This window comes from Perissodus microlepis, chromosome 10 (assembly GCF_051167445.1).
Source record: "Perissodus microlepis isolate ML-2025 ecotype Zambia chromosome 10, ASM5116744v1, whole genome shotgun sequence".
Lineage (NCBI taxonomy): Eukaryota > Metazoa > Chordata > Actinopteri > Cichliformes > Cichlidae > Perissodus > Perissodus microlepis.
In genome coordinates, this window is record NC_140470.1 from 22,724,756 (window position 1) to 22,751,771 (window position 27,016).

A 27,016-nucleotide genomic window follows, 5' to 3' on the forward strand; every position below is an offset into this window, starting at 1 on the left:
CCTGAGCTAGGCAGAGAGGAGAGGTGACTTGGAGGACTTCTGCTGGGTAGACCTGGTAATGCAGGAGGATGCAGAAGGAATGAACACAAAGCATCACTGGTGTATCCTTTTTTTTTAAAAAAAAAATATTCACTGCGTTTTACATCTACACAAAAAAGCTGAGCTTTCTGTGATGTAATAAATATTTTCCCCAACTTCTGTATGACCTTTCTTTCAATTCCGTTTTTGTGATGACAGAAAAATAGTGCTAATATTCTGTCTATCTGGACCCTGTACGAACTATTTAATTGTGGCAAATGGGTGGGATAACTGATTGATTTTTGACAATGACAACGCCACCTAGACTAAGATGAGCCTATTTTACTATTTTTAATAATTTAGGTTCCACGGGTAAGAGCAGTGTGAACAGGGGCAGGGATATTTAATAAAGTATCATTTTAATTCACCCTCACTATAATCAGATAATACATAGGTATCTCTGAATAAGACATAAAAAATGTGCGTGCTTTCACCAGCGCTTGGAGGCAACGAACAAAAACAAAAGATCCTAACAAGGAAACCTTGGTGTCGCAGCAGTAGGCTATTATTACTGCGACAAAGGGACGCCTTTAGGCTATGTGGGGCTGTGTGAGGACACAGTGTGTGATGTAAGATGCTTGTACATATTTTTGTTGACACATTTCATCGTTGACATGCAATAATTAGTTAACTGCTAATTAATTATTTCGTGCGTGTCTTTTAAAAGGCCGCGGTGTTGGCTAGAGTTTTATGCGTTTTTTAAATGAGCGTTTAAAAAAAATGAAGCGTCATCAGTTTCCGGGGAAAGTCCGCCAGCATTTCGCTTTCAATTCAGATGCGACGGCACGATTTAAATGTAAACCAGTGTAATTGTTTTACATTTTATTACAAAACGTTAAAATAATTAATATCGACTGGACTGTTTGTATATAAGAAGCTGGATTCGGGAAGCTGCAAGAACAAAACTGACCACAGCGATGAACGCAAATGGGAGTTACTGGTAAGTCTTGCGTAGGAATTGTGCCTGAAGGGCCGAGCAAAGTAAAAGTGAAACCGAACACACAAGCTAACTGCTTCATTCTTTGCTCAAATCCACTCGAGCTTTAATTCATATATGGATGGATTTTTTTTCATCTTTTATGCGGAATATATTGACGGAGGCACATGTTAAGGTGAGTTTTTTCTTTTAATCTGCATACTCGCATCATTTCGCCCCAGATGGCGGCAGTTCTGGTTTTTCATTACAGCCTTGATGTAACTGGAATAGCTGTAGCTTACATCACTTAACAGATATGAAATCGGTAATCAATGCAACTTTCTCTGTCAATTCTTAGCGTGCTATTCATTAGAAAATTATAAAGAAACGCGATATGCACAGAAAACAAAACATGAATAAAGGAACACCAAAAGGTAGGGATCGTCATGCTTCACAGACAGAAGGTGAACTATTTTTTTCCAGCCCCATCTTTTCCCCTCGGTGATGAATCTTAAAGAGTATTTATTCGTTACTATTGACTGTGCTCAGTATTTAATTCCACTTTGATATTTTAATCCACAAAGGCCTAAATGAAAACATTTGTGCCTTTTATGTACATCTTGACTGACACATACATCTGTTTTCAGTATGACTCTTTAGATTCTCGGAAAGACGGAAAATTGCTTCCTAGGCCCTTAAGTAGCAAAACCGCTGAATCAAACTATTCCTTCGTTACACTGCCAATCTTAAAGGTTTTTTTTTTTTAGCAATATATTAAGAATATCTCAGAGGTTTCTTTCAGTTTCCAAGGAAAAAGCCTCTGGGTTTGTATTGTAAATCTTCTATAGCTGTGACTGTTTAAATGGCTGCTCTCAGGCAATCCCCTATTTGGATAATACTTTTTGTACAGCTGTACTATATATATTTAACCGCTAGTTGTCGCCATAGTCAACTATTTCATTTTTTTATTCGTTTTGTAATATGTCAAAAATATTCAATGTGTTTAACTTACGCTTATTAATTTAAGCATAGTGTTTAGATTCATGCGAATTTCTACTGTTTTGTAATAAAAAAAAACTGTTACAAATAATTAAGAACAATATATACAATAACAATATAACAATAATATATACCAAGGGCGTAGATTTGGCATGGACGGAAGGGACATGTCCCCACCAGTATCCAGCGATTATTGAATTGTCCCCACCAATAATTTGATCGCTTGGAGTAAAGAAAAACAAAACCGACAGAAAGAAAAAAAACGATCTGTCAGCGTCTCATTCACCTAGCGGTGCAAAAAGAGTTAAATTACGTTCTCTCCTGGAGTCCTACCTCATGTGACAAATATGGCCAATGTGATTGGCTGTGCCTTTCAGAGAGCTCTGTTTAGTTTTAGCAGCGGCAAGCCTGCGCTGCGAGGACCTGCAAGGAGGAGAGGAGGATGGCAGCAAAAAGGAACAACATAGATATAAGAAAGTATTTTTCAAAGAAACCTGTAAGTCACTTAAAGTCAAGTTCACTCAAAATGTGTCCGTCATAATAACGTTACAGTCTATGCTAGGCTTTGGCCCACATCAGTCTAAAATTGTATGTAACCATGAATAAGGTGTTTTGGAAACTAACTGCACAACATGCAGCACTATTAGTTATCTCGGTCTCCCAGAGTAGCATTTCTAATTTTGATTGAAACTGTCAGAGAAAACTGTAGCCTCGAGCAAGCCAGGATATTAGTTTACAGAGGCTGTTAAAATTATATGTCTAACGTTATAATGTTGGTGACACAGTATTTTCATCCTAATGGTACTGACATATTCATAGGGTTAATTTTTGAGACAAAATATCATGAGGTAGTCTTGATTTTGCAAATATTCCACCTTGTAGTGCCGTTTACACAAATTGTTTTAAAAATGCACTCACCCTACAAACATTACTGATGAGTCAAGATCTGCACAAATTGACAGAAACACTGAAGCAGCTACACATTTTATTCTTATTGTCATGTATGTCCTATTTGTCAGGTGACAGAAGAACCAACACAGAGCTCAGAGAGCAATGGTGACACAAGATCACAGGTGAAATTGGATGATGACTTGGTGGGTCATTACTGTATTTGAAGCTAATTTTATTTTTGTATGATACCTGATTTATATGGAATATGGCTGAAGTAAACTAAAGTCTAAAATACTTAGTCGTTTGTTTAATAGTAATTTTACATTATATAATTCATATTCATATTTTTGTTTAATTTAAGACTAAAATTAAATTAAATTAATGAGAGGTAAAACTTGAAGGGGTAGGGACAAATAAGTGTATACTTCTGCCTACTCCTTTTCAAACAAAAAAATGGAATGATATTTTGTAATGATTGTGAATGTACATGTTTAAAATAAAAATGAACTGAACTAATTCACATATAAAACTATGAATTGAAATTTTAAATGGTTTAAAAGCATGTAGAATAGCATATGTAGGCAAGTACATTTCTCCTTTTTTTATCAAGAAGCAAAGATGAAAAGGAAAAAAAAGAAAAGAAACAGGGCAGCATTCGGTGGTTGAATCATCCGTCCCCACCAATGCCAAAACCAAATCTACACCCTTGATATATACAACTGTTTATTTCATATTATATTAAATAAAATATTTTGCGTAGACGAAGTGGTCGAGGGGTTAAGGCTATGAAACAAAGCTTTTGCATATATTTGTTTACTAAGGTACACCGTTTTTGGCACCATGTGAAAAACTCACATAGACATATACAGAAAATCAACAAAATAGGATGCTGTAAAAATGTAAAAACAGATTGTAATGATTTGCAAATCTCATTAACTTATATTTTATCCACAATAGAACACAGAAAATATATCATATGTCTAAAGTTAGACAATGTCCCACATTTAATACAAAATGTAACATTGAATGCATAACTGATGGTATGTGGATACATGAAATTGGCAGCTTGTATGCCTTGTAAGGCCCCAGCTGTGCTGAAAGGTATATTTTAGAGCTTTTAGAGCAACATATACTCTCTTCCAGATGAAGTCTTTTTTTTTATCACAATAGTATGACTTTGTGGAAAAATCTGGGTACTGAACTGACCTGCCTGCAGCCCTGGCCTTTCACCAACTGAAAACATTTGGACCATTATGAAATGAAAAGTATTACAAAGACCCTGGACAGCTGAGCAACTAGATTCCCAAAACAGACAAGAATTCCTCTCGCAGAAATCCAGCAGCTGGTCTCTACAGTTCCCAGACACTTACAGACTGCTGTCAAAACAAACTAGGATGCTGCACTGAATTATAACACAGTTATAACTGAGTCTTTTTGTAACTTGTACATAACAGAGTGAGTTTAATATTTTGGCTGCTCGCTCCACTACAGGGCTATGTAGCTTGGCCAGGAAATGTTGAAAATAGAGATACAATCTTTTGTTTGTTTTTTGGTTTAAAATTCATAGATTGCTAGCTGAAGAGCTCTTGCAGTCTAAAAGTGGAAAATAGATTGTTATTCACTGATTTTTTTTTTTTTTCCTGGATTGTTTAGCCCTGCGACAGACTGCCAACCTGTCCAGAGTGTACCCTGCCTCTTGTGCTGGGACAGTTGGGATAGGCTCCAGCCCCAGAGTTGATGGATGATTTTTTTTTTTTAGTTAGGTGATATACCATTTGAGTGCTTTTCCCTTCTGGACTTACACAGGAACTTTCATGACATTGTACTTACTTACTTACTTAGATTAATTCTATCACTTACAAAAGCTTCGAAGGCTTCAAAATAATACTACCGTCTTACTTCCAGGTATAGAAGTATTTTACTCTGAAGTATTTTTACTTGAGTATTTGACACTTTTGGCACTTTCTACACCATCCATCCATTTTTTCCCACTTATCCAGTTCAGGGTCCGGGTGCAGCTGGAGCCTATGCCAGCAGTAAAAAGGGAAGAAATGGGGTATAGCCTTGACAGGTTGGCTGTATAACTCGCTAACACAGAGAGAGACAGAGCACCATTAACACCAGCACCCAGTTTAGAATCACCAGTCAACTTAACATGCTTGGGTTGACCAAGGCCAGTAGATGTGAACACCTTGCTGTGGCATAAAAGTGCAAATAACTCCGCACTGTATCACTCTACTTTTTACTCCTTTCAATCCATTACATCGATTTTATAACTTAGTACCTTGGACCTTTAACGACTGTGATGCAGACAAATAAAAAGAATTAAAACAGAAAACTTTTCTTTTATATTTTTAATCATTTCTTGGAAGAAAAGCTACAAGCCAAAAAAAGTGTATGTATATAACTTTCAATACCAAAACATGCTGATACATTTATTTTAAATTCTTAGCACATTTAGAATAAATTGTATCAATTTGACTAAAAAGTCTCAAAATGTTTGCTTGTTTGTTTGTGCCACTCATCAACCTCACAGGCCAAACATGCAGTTTAATAAATGAACACCAGATGTCACCATTGGTCAAGACTTAAAGAACCACAGCATCACCAATAACCAGTAGGTGGCACTGGAGACCTAGTTAAAATGGCTTTGGTGACTGTGTTCTGCTTATGGCATGAGAAAAGGACGTTTTGTGGTTTGAGTGTTAATAATGAGCTGAGTACTTGCCCTTGTTTGCTAATCATCTGACGTTTATATTTTGCATGTCTGCTAACATATGTACAAGACAGCAGGGCACAACAATTCGCCGCATAAAAGCAGTCTTAGAGCATACAGTTTTCTTTGTTTTATTACAATCAGTCTGCAGAGCAGCATGATGAGTGTCCTACATTAAAAACAGGAAATGAATCGACTGAACTACAGCAGCAATAGATGTGCTACTTTGAACCCAGCCTGCCAGCAGCGACCTTTACATAACAGAGTTACAGGAACTCTTGTAGCAAAAACATAAGATGAAAAAAACTTCTCCATGCTATCACCAGGCAAACCCTCTGCTCTGAAAGCCTTCCAAAAGCATTCAAAGTAGGCAAAATATATTTAACGCGGCAAAATACAACACTTTAACTTAAGCAGACTATGTGTATCAGTGTCACGGCATAAGAATGCTTAAGCTTTGGGTATGTTTTTGTCTGGTTTCCATATAATCTGATTTAAAGTGGAATGCTTCCTTCAACACTTATCATCAGAGAATGCATGTAGATAACATGCAGCCATCGATACCAACAGACTGCTTTTAAGTTATGAAAAGCAAAGCAATTGCGTTTTGTTTTGGGGGTTTTTTTAGGGGGGGGCTCCAGGGACACCTGGGAGGACTGAATAAGTCATTGTGGTAACAATCCAAAAGTTTAGCCATTATTTAACTGTGAACGTGCGGCATGCTTAACCCAAGAAAATGCCAGTATTGAGTGACTTTTTGAACCCTAGAAGTTTTAAGTTCTCTTTGATGTTCATGCTCACTGCTAAGTGGTATAACACCTTAACTCAGAGACACACCACAAATGAGCGAGTGTGTTGCATACCATGATTTTAAATCCCAGTAGGGTCACAAATTCAAGGGTTTACACTGATCATTGCTCGTTTAGTAAGACCATGACTGCACGACTTACAAACAGCTGGCAGTGAGAGGGTGGCATTCACCTAGAAGTACTAAACCACAAACAACATGTTATCTAATCATTTATGATCTTGCTAACTGGCATTGCGTGTGCAAATAGTCATAAATAGTATGACTCTTACAGTAAAAAATACATGTGTATCAACTCTCAGGTCTCAACATTTGGTGATACATCTCCTCCTATGAGATAAGGACCGCAATCTCAAATAGGCCAGTAACTCACTCGGTTAGTTTGTTTTGCACTGTTTCTTATGTGGGTTTTTAATTGCTTTTTTTAGTTTGCTGTAATGGAATGATAGAAAAATCATACTCTCCTTCTGTTTTGTGTCATTTTTCTGTGATATCTTATAGACCACCAAGCTAGTGTGTAGTGATGCAAGGATGTCGGGCACTCAAATGCAGAGGGTCGTTTGCAAGTATAATGTTACCCATATCTGATGAGCAGAGAGTAAACTTGAGTCTGTGAGCTCCTCTCATCATCACTAAAGATGATAATTCATAAAAGAAGTGGTTTATTTAAAAGAAGAAGAAGAAAGAAAGAAAGAGGAAAAAATAGCATTCAGTTCCCCCCAAAAAGCAACTCTCCTACAAAAAATGCTTTGAGATGAGTTCTTGTTTTGATGCTGTGGTTGCTGTGGCTTCTTCTTACAAAGCTGAAACTTTAAAGCCTGGTGCAAAAAAAGCAAAAAAAAAAAAAACATTCCACTGCGGCTAAACCACAGTTCAAATGAAAGCATGAAAGGTGAAGCCTGACTTCCCAACTCCAGGCGGATTTATTAGAAATGCCTCGCCTTCTCTCTGAGCAGCACCATCTACTGGCCAGAGGACAAAAATGCAAAGCGTCTGCTTCTCTCAAGTCACGTGATTTAAGAGAAATCGAGCCTCCAGTTTAGAGCAGGTCACATTGAGGCTGACACAGACCGTGAAAAGGGCTTGACTCAGCAGGTGCTTTTTTTTATTGCATTGGGTGTTTGTCCACTTTTATTTCGCTTATCTGACCATTTATATGAATTATCCAGTGCATATTTTCAACTTTTAGCTCTGGAATTACTTGACATCTGCCACAGAGGGCAGTTTTGGGTTCAGTTAGTGGGGTTTGTTTAATCACATATGTGTAACTGCATGTGTAGAGTTTCTCTTGCAGCACACCCATAAATAAAAAGTTGTTCTTGCCATAAATTCGCTATGCTTTCAGAGTATGATAAAGTGTATTTCTTTAATGTCACGCTACTGTTGGCTGACTTTAAGGAAATACATATTTTAAAAAAATATTTGGAAGGATTAACTCACAGTTGTTAATGTTAGCCTCAGGCATCCAGCCTGAGAATAACACATATGTCTGCTATTTCCAAACAAACAAAACTACGAGGTTTGTTTTTTAAACCTTCGTGTTTATCTTTAACCCTGTTTGCTGTCTTTGTTGTTGCTGTTTTGGCTTCATAGCAACAACTTTGTTTACCTGTGGCCACACCCACAGCAGATGGCACGGCAGCACAAAGACATTTCGAATGATGGGTGATTTCGGGTAAATGGGATATTTATTGTACACACAGGCTCGAACACAAATAAAGAGTGTATGTTGCTTACACCAAGGCCTCAAAGTTGGCACATCACATCAAAGTATTCTTGACCTCATTCTCATGTTGACACATTTTTAAAAAAATGTTTTACTACTATTATGTTTTATCAGCAGTAGATTTGATATCACGAAAAGGTTCTGGAGACATTGGAAAGTGGATTGCAAAAATAGGGAAAAAGTTCATTCAGTCACTGGGGCAGTGGTAAATGTGTCTAATGGATCCAAAAGTGTGCGGAAGATATTATGTTCTCGAGGAATATAGAGGAAGACACTTTGACTTCTTAAGCAACACATTCCTTGGGAGCTGTCATGTCCTGATGCTCAGGAATGCCAAAATTGTCCAAGACGGTTTACACCCTGTTACATCCGCATAGATTGTTTATCAGCTTTACCGTGCCAGTCACTATAATGCACATACTTGTTTGTTAAAGCAGTTCGGCAGGCTGGATAATAACAGCATTCCCTGGCTCATAAAACAAAACATATTTTTTTCTCTGTTTGCATGCCACCTTAATGGAGAGTTGTTGGCATTACACACACAAAATCTGTGATGATGCAGGTTGGGCTGGTATCATTACTTTAAACAGACAAACTACAGGAAGAAGGTATTGCTCCTCTGGAGATCACCAGCTGTCACTGCTCCTAGGCCTTTATCATTTTAAGTTAACTAACAAAATAAACCACATTTTGCTCTTGTTTTGTTTAGCACAGCACTGTTTCTGTTTATCTGTGTGACTTTATCAGAAACGATTGCAGAAAAACGTGCATTTTCTTGTAGAAGGGATATATATAACTTTATTGAGTAAGCCTTTAGATGATGGTAGTCTCAAAAAGATAAGTCATTCATGATAGATGACTTGTTTGAGTTGTGATTTAACATTACTATTTTTAGTGCACTGTTGATTGTGAGGTGCACTCCTAAGAAAAGAAGTCATCAGGATGTTTTTCACTTATAGTAACCACATGTGACTGTTGATTAACATCCACCTGTTGACTGGGCAGAGCAGCATTTATTTTGCAACATAATGTGGTAAAATATGGGCGCTATATCATCCTGCCACTAAATGACATCCACTTCCTTTGTGTGTCTGTGTGAGAGAGCAAGAGACAGAGAAAAGCAACAGAAAGGATTTTGGTCTTTCCAGTAAATGAGCCAACTCTAGTAAATTGCCTTCTCCTTTGTCTCATTTCTTTCACTCATTTATCTACCCTCCCAACCAAAAAACAACATGCATGCGCATACACACACACACACACACACACACACACACACACACACACACACACACACAGAAGCTTATAAAGCATCGAACCAATATGTGGCCAGAAGACAGCCAAAAACAGCCTTGGCTTATCACACTGTCTTACCCTTCCTCACTCCATCCAAATCTCTTTATCTCTGTCACCCACGCCTACAATGCTCCCACTCCTTTACACCCACATGCACACTTGATTGCTTTTGCACATCGTCAACTTTTTTGGCATACAGGTAACTCCTGTTTACAAAGGTATGACAGTCAAACAGGATGTGATTCTACTGAATATGAATGCTTGCGTGACTTTTGTCTCTGTGTTATGTATAATTAAATTTTATTTTATTTTATTTTAAGGCACTTTGTAAGTAAAGACCTAGCTGCGTGGAGAAAGACCCAAATAATCCAAAAATCCATTTTGTGCAAGTCCCCGGCAACAGTAAGGGAAAGAAACGTTTATTCAAACCAGACTCGTGAAGACAGTCCTTCTACCCTGACTGTTTGGGATTAGATAAAAGTGAAGAAAGAAAACTAAGAAACAATATGAATTATTAGAAATTAGAAATATTGGCATATAAAAAGTACTCCAATGCAAACTTTGCATCTTTGAAAATGTAACCTGTGAAAATTTGGAGAGTATTAGTACCTTTAATACTTAAATTAACCATACTAAAATGATTGAAATGCAACTAACTCACCTTTATTATCGTGTTATGTATCATATTGTTGGGTTATTATAAGTGCAATTATGTGTAATTAGCCTTTTATTTTACTATTGCAAATAATCCAGCTAGGTTAAATAACTATAGCTACGACTAGTAAGCATAAGGAGTGTAAATCTGCAAAAAACAAAAAATTAAAAGTTGTTCATCAAGAATTAAAAACAGGAATATTTCATATTAACACATGAACGTGTTTGAATTTAATGCCAAGATGGAAATAGAGATGAAGAGTTTCCTTTTTTACCGCTTTGTTCGAAAGACTGCGGAACTGAGAAATATTCTTAAATATGTAAACAAGCATTGACATGAATGAAGACCATGATGGAAGCTTTTTTATTTAATTTTGAATGCCATCCAATTGAACCTTCATTCAACCTTAGAAATGGCATCAGCTGAAATTTGCTCTGAGAACAGTTACCAAGGGTTTTAGGTTACTTCAAAACAGAAACCGTTTTAATTAATGGGTGTCATTTTTAGGTTTCTGAACACACAAAGGCGAATCTCCAGACAAATATAGTGTCATAATAACAATACAACATGCAGAAGCGGAAGCAAAGTGGTTTGCTGTATTCCAGAACCAGTGTAAAAGAGGGCAGCCTTCTCGTGAGTGTTTATCAGCTGTTTTCAGTTGGAACAAATACACACAAGCATTAGAAATCTTTAAAGAACTACAAACCTAAGCATCTAGCCAAGATACTAATTTCAAAAAAATTGAACTTTAAATAGCCAGTTTGACAGTATTTGTTTAACACTTGGTGGTTACTCCTTTACTGCAAAATACTACATCAATGTGATGTGGCATGGAGGCTAGGTTAAGATGTTTTTGAAGTCCAGGTTGTTTTCATACCAGCCTTTAGCTTTTGCATATTTTTGAGCTGGGTGTTTCCCGCTTACTCTTGACAACACTTCACAGATTCTCTGTGGGTTATATGTCAGGTGAGTTGGGTAGCCAGTCAAGTGCAGTAATAACATGAACAGCTACCCTTCAGTCATGGTTTTGACTCTGTAGGGAGGCGCTAAGTACTGCTGGATAGGGAATCAGATGGAAGCATAAAGTGCTCTAGAGTCTCCTGGTAGATGGATGCTTTGACTTGTGGATTGATAAAACAGTGGACGAACCACCACCAACACCAGCAGATGATATAGCACCCCAAATTATCAGAGAGTGGGGAAGCTTCACACCTGACTTGCGACATGCTTCTCCGCCCTTTCTCCTCACTCTAGGAACTTGATTTTCAAATTACATACAAAACATACTCTCACCTGAAAAGAGGACTTAGAACTGCTGACCAACAGTCCAGTTCCTCTTCTGTTTAGGTTAGATGCTTTTGGCATTGTCTCTGGCTCAGGATTTCCTTTTTATTAGAAATGATGGTGGCTCTTCATGCGCCGACGTCAACCTTAGTCACTATTTAATCACGCCACACATTGCCATGATGAAATTGATTAAATTGAGTTCAACCAACAGATTTTCATGTTAAATGAACACATTTCTATTTTGCAAATCAACGATGCACCTTAGCAGACTTTTTTCAGCAACGACCCTTTTGTTGCTGCTTTTGTTACGCAAATGATATTCAGTTGTATGTGTCATTCAAACCCCAGAATGGTGCCAAACTACCTGTCCCCTAGGAGTACGTTAATGTTATAAAGAACTGGATGGGAGATAAGTGTCTTGTCTTTACATGCCTGAAAGAAATGAAGTTCTTATCTGTGCCCCTGACAACTTGGTGTTTGATCAGGGGTTTATTTTGCTAAATACACTGACCGTCTTGTACAAACTTGTTTTGTCATTTGTGAAACATGGCAGGCATAAATGTATTGTGCCTCAGTGTGAGATGGAAGTGATTATACACTGGTTTGTATTATGACTCCTTCATTATTGCCGTTTGTTGTCGGCTGTTATCCGTGCCAAGATCGTCCCGAGATCGACTGCAAAAAGTCCAGAATGCTACTGAAAGCTGCTCACGAGGTCCTCCAAAAGGTCCCATGTAACACCAATTCTGTCTTCTTTACACTGGCTCCCCTTAAAATTAGGGTAAGTTTAGCATTTCAGTGATTACTTTCAGCGCTCTTCATGGTCAGATGCCTCCCCACATCTACTACATCCATTCTTAAGTGCTAGGACAGCTGATCAGCGCTTGTTGCCGGTAACTCAGCCCAGGTAGGGGCTGTGCTTTTGAGGTTGTGGCTCCCAAATTGTGGAACTCGCCTCCATTGGAATTAAGATATGTGGACACTGTTGATAGCTTTAAAAAAGAAGACCTACCTGTGCAGGATTGTTTTTTACCTTGTTTTATCCATTTATATGGTTTTAATTGTTACAGTTTATACTGTGTAACACTTGTTTTTTATAAGTGCTATATAAATAGACTTCACTTACTTCTGGGACTTATAATCTTTATGGATGTTGTAGATGATCATCTTCTAGATAACTGTCAAGTCAGCAGTTTTCCCTGTGATTGTGGTTGCCTCAACTGAACTACACTGAGTGATACACAGTATTTATACTGTTTGAACAGTAATTTACTTGTACACACAATATTCTAATATTCATGGGTACCATATTTGTGACTTTTATGACTTTGTGACTTTTATTAGTTATACGACTTAATCATTAAAATTAAAACAGAAGCCAAAAAACCCCTACCTGAAATCTTTCACTTTACATATAATACTTACTAAATACAAGGAAGGTTTCCCTTCTTGATCAAACATTTTTCATGATATTCTAATTTTTCTGAGATGCACCAGTAGTTTTTATGTATGCAATCTTATCTGTGTGTGGATCATTTGGTTCAACATCCAGGTAAATGCAAATTTCTTTTAAACACCTGCACCTTTTTTTTTTATCCGTGCGTGCTGTTGAGGCCAAGATTGCACAGAAGACAGATTCAGAGTTAAAGGGTTGTTTTTTTTTGCTATTTGGCACCTCATAAATGTGTAGAGCACTCATATTTGTCTGCAAACTCTGTCACACCGAGCTTTATCCCATTTAACACTTGGCAAGAGGTAGAGTACACCTTTGCACCTTACATTGCTTACATTACACCTACAACCATCACACAAAATGGGACCAACCGGCTAGCAAGTGTAAACCCACAGCCTTCTTCCTGTGACATGACAGAGGCCACCTGCTCACCACCATGGCTGTGCACCACCTAGTCTTTGATTTACCTCAAAAAACATACACTAATAATATATATGTTTTTAAAACAGAATTGCAGAAGTTAGCGATAAGTTTTTCTGCTCAGTAGCTGTAATCGTTTAATAATATCCTTATTTAAAGCAGCAGTTTTTAGCAACTTTTTACTAGCCCTAGCTGATATAAGTGAAGTATACATGCACTTCTTTTTCCAGTCTGTTGTGATCCCACTTGACCCACTTGATTGGTTAAAAGTTAAACTGGATATTATAAAAATGTAAAGCCTTGTCTGATTTAGATTAAACTCTGGGAGATGATATGGCTCGTATTTCGTTTTATAGGGTGTTGTATCCTGAAGGTTTACTGCAATCATCTTTTGTTTGAATGAAACCACAGGCAGTTCTCGTGTTTCCAGTAAATCAGCCGACCAATATTTCACTCTCTCTAACACACAGTCACTCTTTCACTCCCTCTCCTTATCTCTATCACACACACACCCACATCCACTCACTCACAGACACCGGCACACCCACAGCGTGCATAAATCAGTCTCAGTTAGAGCAGTCTTTCTTCCTCTGCATATGTGACCAACTACCAAAGTTCAGTTTTTTTTCATACGTCACCAATTTGCAGCAGTTATCTCGGGGCACTTTGTTATTATTATTTTTATTTTACGGTAAACATCTTAGAATAATAAAGATAGAAATCAAATGACTGCATGTATCGAGGCATTAAAACATGTTTTAATAGAATGAAACCTGCAGCAGAGCCAAGCTCGGGAAGGTCAACTAGCAGTTAAGGTAAAGGGAATGTAAAGAGAGAAGAAAGGCAATAAAAAAGACAAAGGAGACAATAAACAAAGTAATAATAAACATTTTATAGGTGAACGTTCATTCATCAGTTCATCTTCATGTACATATTGATGTATTGAACCACATTGGAGGTTTTGAATTAGGTTAGGGAGAAACCGACATGTTTTGGCATCACAGTATCATGATCTGATCCCAAAACGTGCTTCATGATCTTAGCAAGTGTACTTTGAGAAACTTTTAAAAAGTTTACTATGTTAATTGTGCATTTTTGCAGTTGGTTAACAAAACTCTATTTTGCATAGTAATAATAGTAACAATAGTAATAATTAGAAATATTGTTTATTTTAGGTGCATTTCAAAACATTGTAGGTCACCCCGCACATATATGCACATACATGCATACATAGAAGAACAGAGAAAAAAACTATCCCTCAAGTCAATGAGACAAGTTTACAACATATAAAATCATCAACTGAGGATTCATGTGGCAGGATGAAAACATGTTAACTGAAAATGGTGGAAGAAAAGAAATTGCATCAAAGGAAAAACAGTTAATAACAAAAACCAAATATTTATCTGAGCAAAATGCAGCACCACTTGTCTCTGTAGCTCACAGACAGTAAGAATCTGGGGTAGTTGCCACAATCTAAACAGTCTAAAGAGCAACCAGCATTAGGTACTTTGAGTCTGCTTTGAGCCCAAAGTTACACAGTAGTCTATTTCAGCATACAGGCTTGAATTAACCTTTTAAGACATATACGTCAGTCACCATCTGTGCTGTTAAAAGGTGTGAAACGCAAGATACTAGAGTTCACAACTGTTCAAGCAGGTCAGGTCAGGCACTTTGGTAATGTTTAAACAGGCATCGCTACCAGGACAAATTCCGCAGTCCAGACGTCTAAGTAGCCCTCTAAATATTTATAATTAACTTCAATGTGCCCGCTTTACATCACCAGCAGTTACTTTTTCCTTTGTTGCTTGTTGTTGCCGAATGTTATTCACAACATATGGTCTCTAGTTATGTTAGACAACAGTAGATGAAGCGCCTGTGTTTTAATTTTATTTTTTTATTTCTCTTTGAGCCTACAATTTGGTTGGCAAATTAAATTACTTCAAAATTGTCTTGGAATCAGATAATTAGTAATATGAGCTAATTACAATTAGCTCATATTACTAAATGTAGTTTGACATGTATGAGCCTCTTTATCCAATGTGTATTTGGGACCTTGCCTATACCAGGTTGGACCCCATTTTGTCTTCAAAGCTGCCTTAAATCGTCATCACATAGATTCAACAGATACTGGTACTGGTTACAAGATCACACAATTGCTGCAAATCTGTCAGCAGCACATGCAAATTTCCTGGTCCACCACTCCCAAAGGTGTTTTATTGGACTGAGATCTGACGAGGCTATTTGAATGCCAGGGAACATCATGTTCAAAAAAACAGTTTGAGATGATTATGAGCTTTGTGCCATCACAAAGCAGCGCAAACCACTGATACAAGACAGGACAATCCATGCTTTCGTAGTTTAAGTTCTGACCCTACCAGCCCAGTGTTGCAGAACAAATCTGGATTCATCAGACACATTTTCATGAATTGTTTTGAAATTTTGGCGAGCCTTTATGAATTGTAGCCTCAGATTTCTGCTCTTAACTGACAGGAGATCCACACAGTCTGGTCTTCTGCTGCTGTAACCAATCTGTATCAAGGTTTGGTGTTGCTCTAATGCAGGGGTGTCGAACTCCAGGCCTCGAGGGCCAGTGTCCTGCAGGTTTTAGATCTCACCCTGGGTCGACACACCTGAATCATATGATTAGTTCACTGCCAGGCATTGAGGAGGTCATCAGCTGTGTTGGATTAAGGACACATCTAAAACCTGCAGGACACCTGTGCTCCAATGCATAGCTTGGTTGTAATGAGTGTTTAATTGAGTGACTGTTGCCTTCCTTTCAATGTGAAGCAGTCTGGTCATTATCCTCTCACCTTTGACCTCTGACATTCACTGAGTATGTTCTCCTTTTTGGACCATTCAACTGGAGAGACGGTTGTGTGAGAAAAACCCACTAGATCCCAATCTTTACAATGTCTACATGCACATTGCAATGGGCAAACAGCTGTTGCTATGTGATTGGCTGATTAGATGTTTATGGTAATGAGCAGCCGAACAAGTGTACTGAAGTGTAATAAAGTAGTCTATATACATAAACGGTTAGGATCAACTCAAGTCCATTCTTAACTAAGTGATGCTAAATGGGGATTATACTTCTATAACTACACACGCTCAGTTTTTATTAGCTCTGTGTCCCAAAAGTGTCAGGAAATACCTCTTAGCTCTGATTTCTCTAATCCAACACCAGAACATTAAATCATCTAAAAAATCATCTTAATCCAGTGCATGATGAAAACAAAATCTATTCTACCAAGCTATTTTCTAGGAGCGGATGTTAAAACATGGAGCATGGATCACAACGATAAGCCCCCCAGTTGGCCATCTACTCATTCTGCTTCCTGCTATTGTTTTCAGCTGCTCAGAATGAAAGTAACAACTTCTGCCAAACGAGTGCTGGGATACAGAAGTTATGTCAATACAGTTCCTCCAAATTGTCTTCTAGATTATGTATTGTAAGCAGTTCTGCTGCAGAGAATATGGTTTGTTTGGGTTAATGTAACAAACACCCCAAAGCCTACATAGAGCTGAAATCGAGCACCTTAAAATTATTTTAGTCCTGCATCTTGTTTCACTGGTTTCATACAAAAATTAGGTGGAGCAAATGTTTCCAGAGGATACTCCAAGTATGAGTGGTGATTGTTTTGGAATGTGTGTGACTTATCAGTATCATGTAATGAGACAGCAGAGCCTTTGAGTTTGACTCACTGTGAAACTAATGCTTAACTGCTGAAAACTTGTTTCTTTTGGTGGCTTCAAAGTCTTACTAAGAGTCGAAACCCAAATTGAAAAGACACCGACTGGGAGCGAGAGGTGACAGCCTTTTAAAAATCAGACACTACACTGGCTCACAGTCCAGCCTGTAGCTCAAGATGTCTGATCAGCGATGACTATTTCTTTTAATTTGCATCTTTTTTGTTAAAGAAACGAAGCCACTTGTGTAAAGAGTGTGTTCTAGTTTAAAGCATCAGTGACCTACATTTTTACATTCGCACACTAATAAGAGCAGTTTGTTCCCAAGAAACACTTTGTCGTTGTTGGGGAATTCAAATTCTGCCAAAGTAACTGAACTCATGCAAGAACACCTTTAATTGCAAATGCCATGTCAATCATTTCAGCTTTTATGACGGTTCTACCATCATCCATTTGTGTTTTCTCTTCGGGCTGGTATGCATGTTACGCATTCGTCCCGCCAGAGAGCTTAATCCTGACTTTAAACCGCACAAGCTGACATCGTCAAACCTGAAAATCCACCCGCTCTGGTTTGTTCCGTGTTACAGATGTTTGGCTTTTCTCCTTTTGTCTTCAGGCTTCAGGTACTAAAGATTTAATTAATCCAGGAGTACCACACCCCTGTTTAGTTAAAAGTTCATTTATTATTTCTAATATTTCTAAAAGTGTGATTAACAAGGGCAAATTCTGTGCACACTGGCAGTAAGGTGGGTCATGATCAACACTGTTGCATAACAGCAAAAGGGTCATGATTTTAAAACTTTTGTGCTTTTTGCCTGTTCTTCCCATAGTGGAACACGTGCAAGATAGAGTCTTGCTCTCAAGAGTTTCACTTCCTGGTTTAAATAAATAAACTTATAACTCATTCTAATCTGGCGCCTTTTTTTATAATGCAGAACATGCACAGTACAGGGTGGGGTAAAACGCAAGTGAATGATTTCATTAGTAGGCTAATCACTATTGAGTGTACATGTATGTAGCTATTTGTACAAAATCACTGTCATTTTAAATCAAAGCAATACAGAAGTAGAATTCATCTATCTGCAACATGCAACCTCTATTTTCTGTAAAGGCATGCAAAGCATGCTGGTGATTTTACAGCAGTTACAGTAGTCTTTATGAGACCAAACATTATGTTTTCTGGTGAGAATCTACACTGCTGAGAGGTGGATCAAATAACAACTGTGCAGCAACCGCAGATGCTAATGTTGGACTTCCTCAACGGCTACAGTAACCTAATTCTCACAATGAAAAGAAGCTCTATTGCAGCCTGATTATGTGAATACAAAACTTGACTATTTTTTATCTAACAACTTGATCCAGATTATGAGAAAAAACACACGACTTTTCCCTGAGGCAACTCTGCAAATTCTTTTGTGTACGGTGTGGGTTGTTTGACGCAAAGAATGTTCAAAACATTCGTCCTTTACAGAAACTCCGTATTATCTCTGTGAGTCAAATCACTATGTCTTTCATATGAATCACGGCTGATAATTTGAAAGAAAAGATAACAGAACTGGGGCAGTTAATTAAGCAAAATATGCATGGAGCTCATCATTACATGTCTGAATAGCTCCAACAGCAGATTTTCAGAGGCACGGTGTAATGAGAATTGGAAAAAAAACAAAAAACTAAAACTAAGACATTCAACCTAGACGGTGAGGGAAGAAAGCTGACTGACTGTTGGATGACGCAGTTTCCTGTTAGAAAGTAACAAACACAGGGCAAAGAGTGACTTAATAGGTGGAGTATAAAAAGCTGCAAACACTGCAGCACTTTACCTCCTGTTGATACAGTCAAGCCCTATTTACTTATGATTTGTATTAGTAATGCTAATGCTGTTTTTGTGTAGTATAATTCTACAGAGCCCACAAAAGGCCATAGTTTGGAGGTTTATTCTGGATTATTTCTGCATCCTTTGCAATAAATTTCACATGCCATTTTATCAGTGTAAACAACATATTGTATTACACTCAGCCAGCAGTGCACCCACACAACTGCTACATGCAGTCAGTGTTACACTGTTTAGCTGCTGGATCACACCCACAATCAAAACAATCAGAGTTTCAGAGAAAGCTGATAGGTGCATCTGTATGGTTTGATGTAATCACAGCTTTGACAGTGGCCATGGACAAAGCTGGTGAACATGTTTCTATAATGTTATTTCTCTCTGTAACAGTGTAGACTTTACCTGTCTAAGCAGCCACAACAGTTGGTTCAGTGGCACATTCAGCAGCACTGGTTGATCTGTTGATGAGTTTTAAATTTCTTTTAGTAATTTTTCTGTGAGGTCATGCAAATGTAATCCAGAAAATATAATTCAGTTAGTGACATTATGGGGGTTCCTTATCATTATAATGTATTTACCATCAGCTGTGTAGACAGTCATCACCTAACGGATGTTCACCCAAACTGTTGAATGGAACAAATAAGTTTTAGCATATCTTTAAAGAATGGTAGTTCATTCAGCACAAAAAAATCTCACCTCAAGCCATTTATTTAAAAAAAATAAGAAGTAGAAATGCTCTAAAAGGCACCAACATTACAAGCATCAATGATTCACGCTTTGATTCATGGTATCTGGCATGATACTTAAACAAGGAGTCTAGTGCGCCCCCAGTAGTTACGCCAGGGATGGGGAACGCCAGGCCTCAAGGGCCGGTGTCCTGCAGGTTTTAGATATCACCCTGGGTCAACACACCTGATGATTAGTTCATTACCAGGCCTCTGGAGAACTTCAAGACACGTTGAGGAGGTCATTTAGCCATTTAAATCTGCTGTGTTGGATCAAGGACACATCTAAAACCTGCAGGTTTTATATTTGCTCTGTATCCATAATTTAAAACACCACTACAATTTATGCAATTTATATAAGCATTCACCACCTGTAGGGCTATAGTGATTAAACATAAAAAAAATGTTTTAGTCTCTATGGCCGGTGTAAATATTTATTAAAAGTTCTATTATGCTCCTAAGTTATGAATATATTAAGTTTTAACATAAGGGTGGATTATTTTTAGAGCAAGCTTCAAATGACCATCTGAGCAGCTGTGATTTTGACTAAGTCTACATTGGCTTCATTTATCTGCTCCAGTTTGCAGCTTTATGTTATGAACGGTGGTGAAAAAACGTATATGTGCCTCCGAGTTATGAATTTGGTTGGGAGGATATTACTGATTTCACCCACACCCACAGGGAAAAGTAGTAGGAAAATGTCAATAACCTACAATGTTTGCACTCGACTTGTGGTCAAACCATCTTAACCATCATAAAAGTCTTTTAAGCAGAATAAGATAATTTATTTCCTGGTCTCATTTTACTCAGATTTGATCAAACTTAGCCTTGGGAGATAATTGGATAATGATCAGTTTGAAAAATACACCACAAGCTTTCTGAGCCTCGGTGTGTGAGTGAGTGGCACAGCACAGATTCTGGCATTAATTAGGAAATAATTTTTCAGATTGTCTTCCATCCTGAGCCTAAAAAAACATGTTGTCAATCTTTCTATTTACTTATTTTTATGTGTATTAAGCAGATTATTGAAAAGAAAGACAAAAAGTCACACATATATTTATCTATATTCATAAGAATATGAACACTACAAAACTGGAAAATTAGTAATCAGTGAGAGAGATAATGATCAAACATTGCCTAAATTCCTCACATCGGGTTATAGATGACAAAACAAGTTTCTGCACGCTGTCGTCGTATATCCTTCTGAAACAGGGATAATTGTGTCTCTTATTTGTTTTTTTACGAACCCTATATGCAAGACAGTCTCCTAAAAACTTTGAGCTGGGGCAGCTAGAGTTTGTTTATCGACCACTAAAAAATCTTGGAGAATTTGCGGCAATGAAGCAAACCTGGAGATAAATAATTGTTTCATATAATTCACTATCAGACAGTGAGTTGTCACGCTTGTGCAATGGGACTTCCTGTGTTTGCGTTTCCTTGTATTCATTATTACCATAACATTAAATTTTCTAAAATTCGAATATTTCGTATTCTATTTTCTATTCTATTTTCTACTGTACTTGTGAAACTAATTCAAAATATCTGGCTTTTACTCTTACTGTACAGTCATAGTAAAAAGAATGGACACCCTTTTAAATTCAGGAGTCAGTCAGGAGACCGTAAAAATTCATCAGGTCCTTACCAAATTTAAATAATTTTAAGTACAAACTCAGATTAACAACAAGACATGACATATTACATCATGCCATTGTTTCACAACAGCGAAGTCAATGTGCAGGCGCAGTGTGTGAAAAACTAAGCACAGCACATGGTTCAGTAGCTGGTAGAAAATAATTTAGCTACTTGAAGTAATTGTTTTCGGTGCGACTCTATCAGTGTTTCACATCATTATGGAGGAATTTTGGCCCGCTCTTCTCTACAGTGTTCTTCAGTTTATTAAGATTTGCAGGCAAGCTCTCTTAACGTCCCACCACAGCATTGCAGTCCAACCAACGTCTGAATTTTAACTGAAGCAATGCAACATCTTGATTATTTTCTTTCTCAGCTCTCACATTGTAGATTTGTTGATGTGCTTGGGGCCATTTTCCTGTTTTACGACCCAGTTTTCGGCCAGACTTTTGCTGTTTGCCTAACATTTGCCTACAGAATCACGGACTGCAACGTGGCCAATTTCTGTGGCTGCAAACCAAACCCAAATTATCACCCCTCGTGAAGCCGTGAAGTGTGCTATGAAGTGTTTTTCTGCTGATAAGCTTTGTATTTTCCAACTATGTCACTGTACATTAGCGCCAAACATCACCACGTTGGTCTCATCTATCCAAAAAACGTTTGTTCAGATGCAGCTTTGCAAACTTCAGCTGTGCTCCCAGGTTCTTTTTCCAGATAAGACAGTTTCGCCTGGCAGCCTTTCCAAACAAGCCATACTTGTTCAGCCTTTGTTAAATTAACTGTCACAAACTTAAACACTGACCTCTTTCCTTCTTGACATCTTGAAACACACCTGAATACCCCAGACCAGCAAAATGCCACAACTTTAATTAATTAAAGCACATTTGACTAGCAGCACTAGGCTGCAACTTGCCCTCTTTGGTTCTATAGTTCTAGTTTTTCACACACTGCTTCTGCATTTTGGCATGACAGCATGTTATACTGCATGCTTTTTAGTTCATCTGAGGTTTCAGTTAAATCATATTAGAACCTGCTAAGAATTGGGTGGGGGTTTTTTTTGGTTTTTATTGATTTCACAACAACTGCTGCTTCGCTGTAATATTAATAACTGTTAATGTTTGAGTGACATTAGTCTTTGTCACAAGACTGAAAATCCTAGGGAAATGCCAAGCCAGCTTGATTTTACCCTGCTGGTTATTGTGGTATGCATGTGTCTACAAGTGCTTTGAGGAAGTAACTTCACAAACACATCTGTGTCGTTTAAAAAAAGAAAGAAAGAAAGAAAAGAGAAAAAACAACTTTGGTTGAGCTTCACTCTAAAGTGGTTCAGGATGAAGCATCATTAAAATTAGCACAAAACAAGTCTAATGGTTATACTTGTTAGGTGGAAAGCACCAGAGATTCACCAAGTGTATTACCAACACACACAGTCCCCTCCCCCCTCGGCCCTCTCTTGCGGTTTTTGCATGTTAGATCTCTTCATGGCCGTGTCATCTATGTAGGGAGGAACAGTTTTGCATTGTCTGCATCCCTCCCTGAGTGCTACACCCTTTCATGGCCGTGGGACAGCGTTAACGCCTATATTTCTTCAGCACGTGATCGAAATTTTAAGCACATTTTAGTGTTTATCTTTTTTTTAACATCCCAACACAAACCATTTTCTCTTGGCAAGCACATTTCCAATGAGCTCTCCAAAGGTGGACCAAAGAGCTTATTTATCTTATTTTGCACCTGATGTGGCTCTTATGGTTGCCAGTGAGTCATCGCCTGAAATTTTAGGGTATTACAACCAGCCATGGCACCAGTTTGCTTTTTTCAACAGACAGAGTCTGTGGCCTCAATCTGATGTATGTTAGATTAATGTTGTATTAACTTTATCTACATTTGTGCAGCTTAAAACAGAAGGGAAACATGAATTGTGTTCATTTTTTGCACATCTTATTGGACACTTTTTAGACACAGATTTTATATACTTTGTAATAAATCAGCCAGGTTTTAGATTAGGCTGGAGTTTCTCCTGAACTCTCATATTTATCCAATGATTCCACACATTCATTCGAACAGTCGCAAGCAATTTTTTTCAGCTTTATGTCAAAACCATCACTTCTCCTTCAGCTGCCTTTCACTGGTCTGAATCATCATAGTGTTTAGGGAGGGTCTGGGGTCTGCTGGGACAGGTTATCAAAAAAACGAGCATTATTTGATTGATTTCTACGTAATCTGATCACATATAACAGCACATTCTACAAAATGTTGTCTGCATGAATAAAAAGCTTATAACTCTGTGCCACAGTGCTCCGTCTTAAAATTGTTAAAATTAAACCAATTAAATTAACTAATTAAAATATCTGCCATCTGGTGCTTCAAGAGTTGTCTTGAATAAAAACATTTTTGCCATCCGTGTGTCAAAATTTAAGGTTAGATCACAAAGATTTCAAGGTAGCTCTTCAACTTTGAGTCATTTTCTCAGACGTCAAGATTTTGACATAATAAGCTTAATTTGGTCTTATGTATTGAAAAATATGTTTTTCAGTGGCAGAAACAAGCTTCCATACCCTTGACAGTCAGTGGTATCAACATTTTATTGAAACTGACTGTGACAATAAAGAGAACCGCATGCTTTAGACAAAATCACAATGGTGTCATGTAACAGGAACTAAACTAAAAACGCACAACCTTCCCATCTGGTGATTCACTACTGTTTTTTTCCTCTTTGTATGCACGATGCACTTTCAATGAATTCTGGTAAAACTATGTTTAGAGTGGGGTCATGTTAACAATCCATTAAGATTTGACTTATATTCACCAAGATCATCAAGGTCAACATGATGTTTTGGTCAACAATTGACAGAAAGTTTTACATTTTCCACTTTTATTACGTAAACAAAGTATATAAGAACTAGCAGAACAAACAAGAGGTCATGTGTTGCGATAGCACCAGGTGAATTATGTAGTTACGCTCGTATACAACAAGTAAGAGTCGTTAATGATCTGTCATACTGGCAAGATCAGAACGCCATTGCCTTTCTCTCAAATCTTTTTGTAGAGGGATGGATTAAGTAATTTGCTGATATTTAATTATGTTAATAAAAAGCCAACATGACTTTCATAAGGTAGGCTTCATATTTACCCATACTTTCCAGGATATACCCGAGATGTAGAGATAGACACTCATGTTAACAGAGATACGCAGGGTTTGTGGAATGAAGCAGCAACATCCTTCCAAAAGAAGCTATGATTCTTGTTATAACCGTTTAACTAACACATGTACAATGTTCCTGAATAAGTATATATTTTAAACAAAATAAACATGATCCAAACTTTTTTCACTTCATATTTATTACTAAACATTTAAACAAATGTTACCAAACAACGCAATGTATGCTTCACACATACTCTATCTGCATAAATAAATAAAATAATTATGCTCAAATTATGTCTAGTATATATGAAATGGGTTTCAACCAGTCAAATAACAAATAAACACTTTACACTTTGTTAAAATGTGTTTTAAAAGTACAAAGGGGACAAAATAATATATAGAAAATACAAATAAATCCCCTTAAAAGTAAATACTGCCCAGAGAGTGGGCTGCTGTGGTGTAGGTTTGCGTTTGTTAGAAGGTAGTGCGTCTTGTTTGTGTGCTTCGAAAGCAGCAAACTTGATGTTCAGCATGGGTGTCCTGATAAAAACCAGCTCCTATTCAGCTCAGTTTACCAAATTGTAAATAAATAAAAGAATATTTGGTACATTCACAGTTTGGAAATAATATTCAACTAATGATAATTAGTCCACTCTAAACAGGTCTCTACACTGTAGTAATATGTAACTTTTTGCCTGTATAATCAGCATTAGATTCACCACTTTCTTACTGAAACCTTTCAGTTCTTGATACATTATAAAGTGATCCCTTAAATTATGTGTCTGCACCGAAACTGGAAATTTTGTGGGTAGGAAACCTGAATAAAAAGGGTACAAATCTTACACTTATATAACCAGTGACCCTGACGTTTGTTGGTTAAATGCTAACTAATTGCAAAGGCAATTTAGCTTACCAGCTTGTGTAAATTGGACTGAATGCAACATAGATACTGTTCTTTGTTGTACCGGGGAGCTAATAGTGTCAGGAGTCCCAGCAGAAAATCTAAGTTCAAATGCATAACAACGCATTACTTACACTGTATTTGCCGCTTGCTAAATGCTTTTTCTTATTTGCCTTGACTTGTCATTGCGCCATCTTTGACCTCTAAGTGTTTGTTTTGCCATTACAAGGTTTATGTTGGTACTAAGCAGATGCCATTATTTCTTTTTTGCTATTCCTGCTGGTTCAAATCATCTTTTCATCATTTAGAGACTGAACACAAGGAAAGCAGTTAAATTCACGTGGACATGATTTAACACGAATAGTGCCTGCATGACATAACTGGCAACATGGAAAAGATTCTTTGTGTTGTCGGTGTTTATACATTAAGTTAAATAGAGTAAATGTATGCCATTTATGTTGGAAGTTTGCCTTAAGATAAGCTGGAAATGTATTTAATCATTATTCTTTGTTCTCTCTCTCCCCCCTTTTGTTTGTTCGTTTTCTTTGTTTTGTTTTGGTCTTGGTGTTTTTCAAAGGATGATCTTCAGTGGATCAAAAGTAGTCCTGGCATGGTTCACCTCTACATCGAAGATCAGACAAAGGAAGGACAGAGTCTGATGGTTGTCTATCGACAAAGGAACTATGCCTTCAGCAAAGAAGGAAACAGACAAAAACATGTCTAGAAAAATATATGTTCACTTCAACATACAGAAAAATGAAGTCTGCAGTCTGTGCTTATAGTTTCACATCTTTTTTTTGCGTGTATGTGTGTGTGTAGTTTATTTCCCAGATGGTATTCCAGTCTCGGGTTTGAAACCACAGAAGCTCGCACACCCTCTTTGTATCTTCATGGTGTAGCTTTTGACTGTTTAAAACACGATGTGTTTAAACTTCTGCTGCTGATGCCGTATTGTCGCGGGACTTCGTACTCGCAAAAAGTCATGAACTACAACATCGTAAACCGAACAAAAGGTGTTATTCATGAGCAGCTGTCATCGGGGGGGTGTCATCAACCTGACCTCTTTTGGATTAGTTAATGATTATTTGTTTATTATGTAGTCGAGTTGTTGCGTGACACCTCACGTGTTCACGTGTAGCCATTTTTTTAAAAAGACAAAAGAAGCTGCATGCAAAAGAACTCGCTAACATGTAACTCAAAGCTTCTTTGTTTCAGTGAAGCCAATCATGTTCTTCTACTATGTTTTGGACAGCATCACTACATAAAGTTATTTTGTGCTTTTTTTATTATATTATACTATATTATAATTTCCTATACTTTATCTAGTCATTAATGTCAGTAACTGCACTAACGGCTGCAGATCATTTTCACAGGTGTTTGATTTCAAAGGACTAAGGAAACATTGTTGTATTTCTGAACTCCCATTGAACTACACTTTTATACGTTTATAAGCACACTGGAGGCCATAGCAGCTGTCACAGGGTGAGAGGTGGGGTACATTCTGGAAAAACTGTCAGAAGCTTTTAAGATAACTGTAGATTTTGGAATCACCTGTAATTGTTTCTAATTGATTGCACATTAGAAGCAGGTGAGTGTTAAGATAAATGTTCATTTATACATTTTTTGTAATAAAGTGGAATAAAAACACATACTGGAGTCTTGTGAGATTCAGTTTTTCATATTGTGACTTGTGAGATGCTGTTTGTGGATATAGCTGTCTCTGCCTCTCTGCAGAAAAAGCTACCTTGACTGTTTTTTTGAAAGTGAATAATTGTGCAGGTATTCCTTCAGTTGTTTGGATGAAACCTCAGTTAATCATTTGAAAGGCATGATTATTGATGCTTAAGCTGTAAACACAA

General features: G+C 37.5%; 1 long non-coding RNA gene across 3 annotated transcripts; it reads left to right on the forward strand.

Moving 5' to 3' along the window:
* Nucleotides 1–595: 595 nt before the first annotated feature.
* On the forward strand, nt 596–26,808 carry LOC146379448 (uncharacterized). Of its 3 annotated transcripts, XR_014801434.1 has the most exons (3): nt 1,025–1,190; nt 3,013–3,087; nt 25,735–26,808. It is a non-coding gene; the product is annotated as an uncharacterized LOC146379448 (long non-coding RNA). The 3 variants fall into 3 exon arrangements; XR_014801435.1 differs by lacking the exons at nt 1,025–1,190; nt 3,013–3,087 and adding an exon at nt 596–1,018; XR_014801436.1 differs by lacking the exon at nt 3,013–3,087.
* Nucleotides 26,809–27,016: the final 208 nt, after the last annotated feature.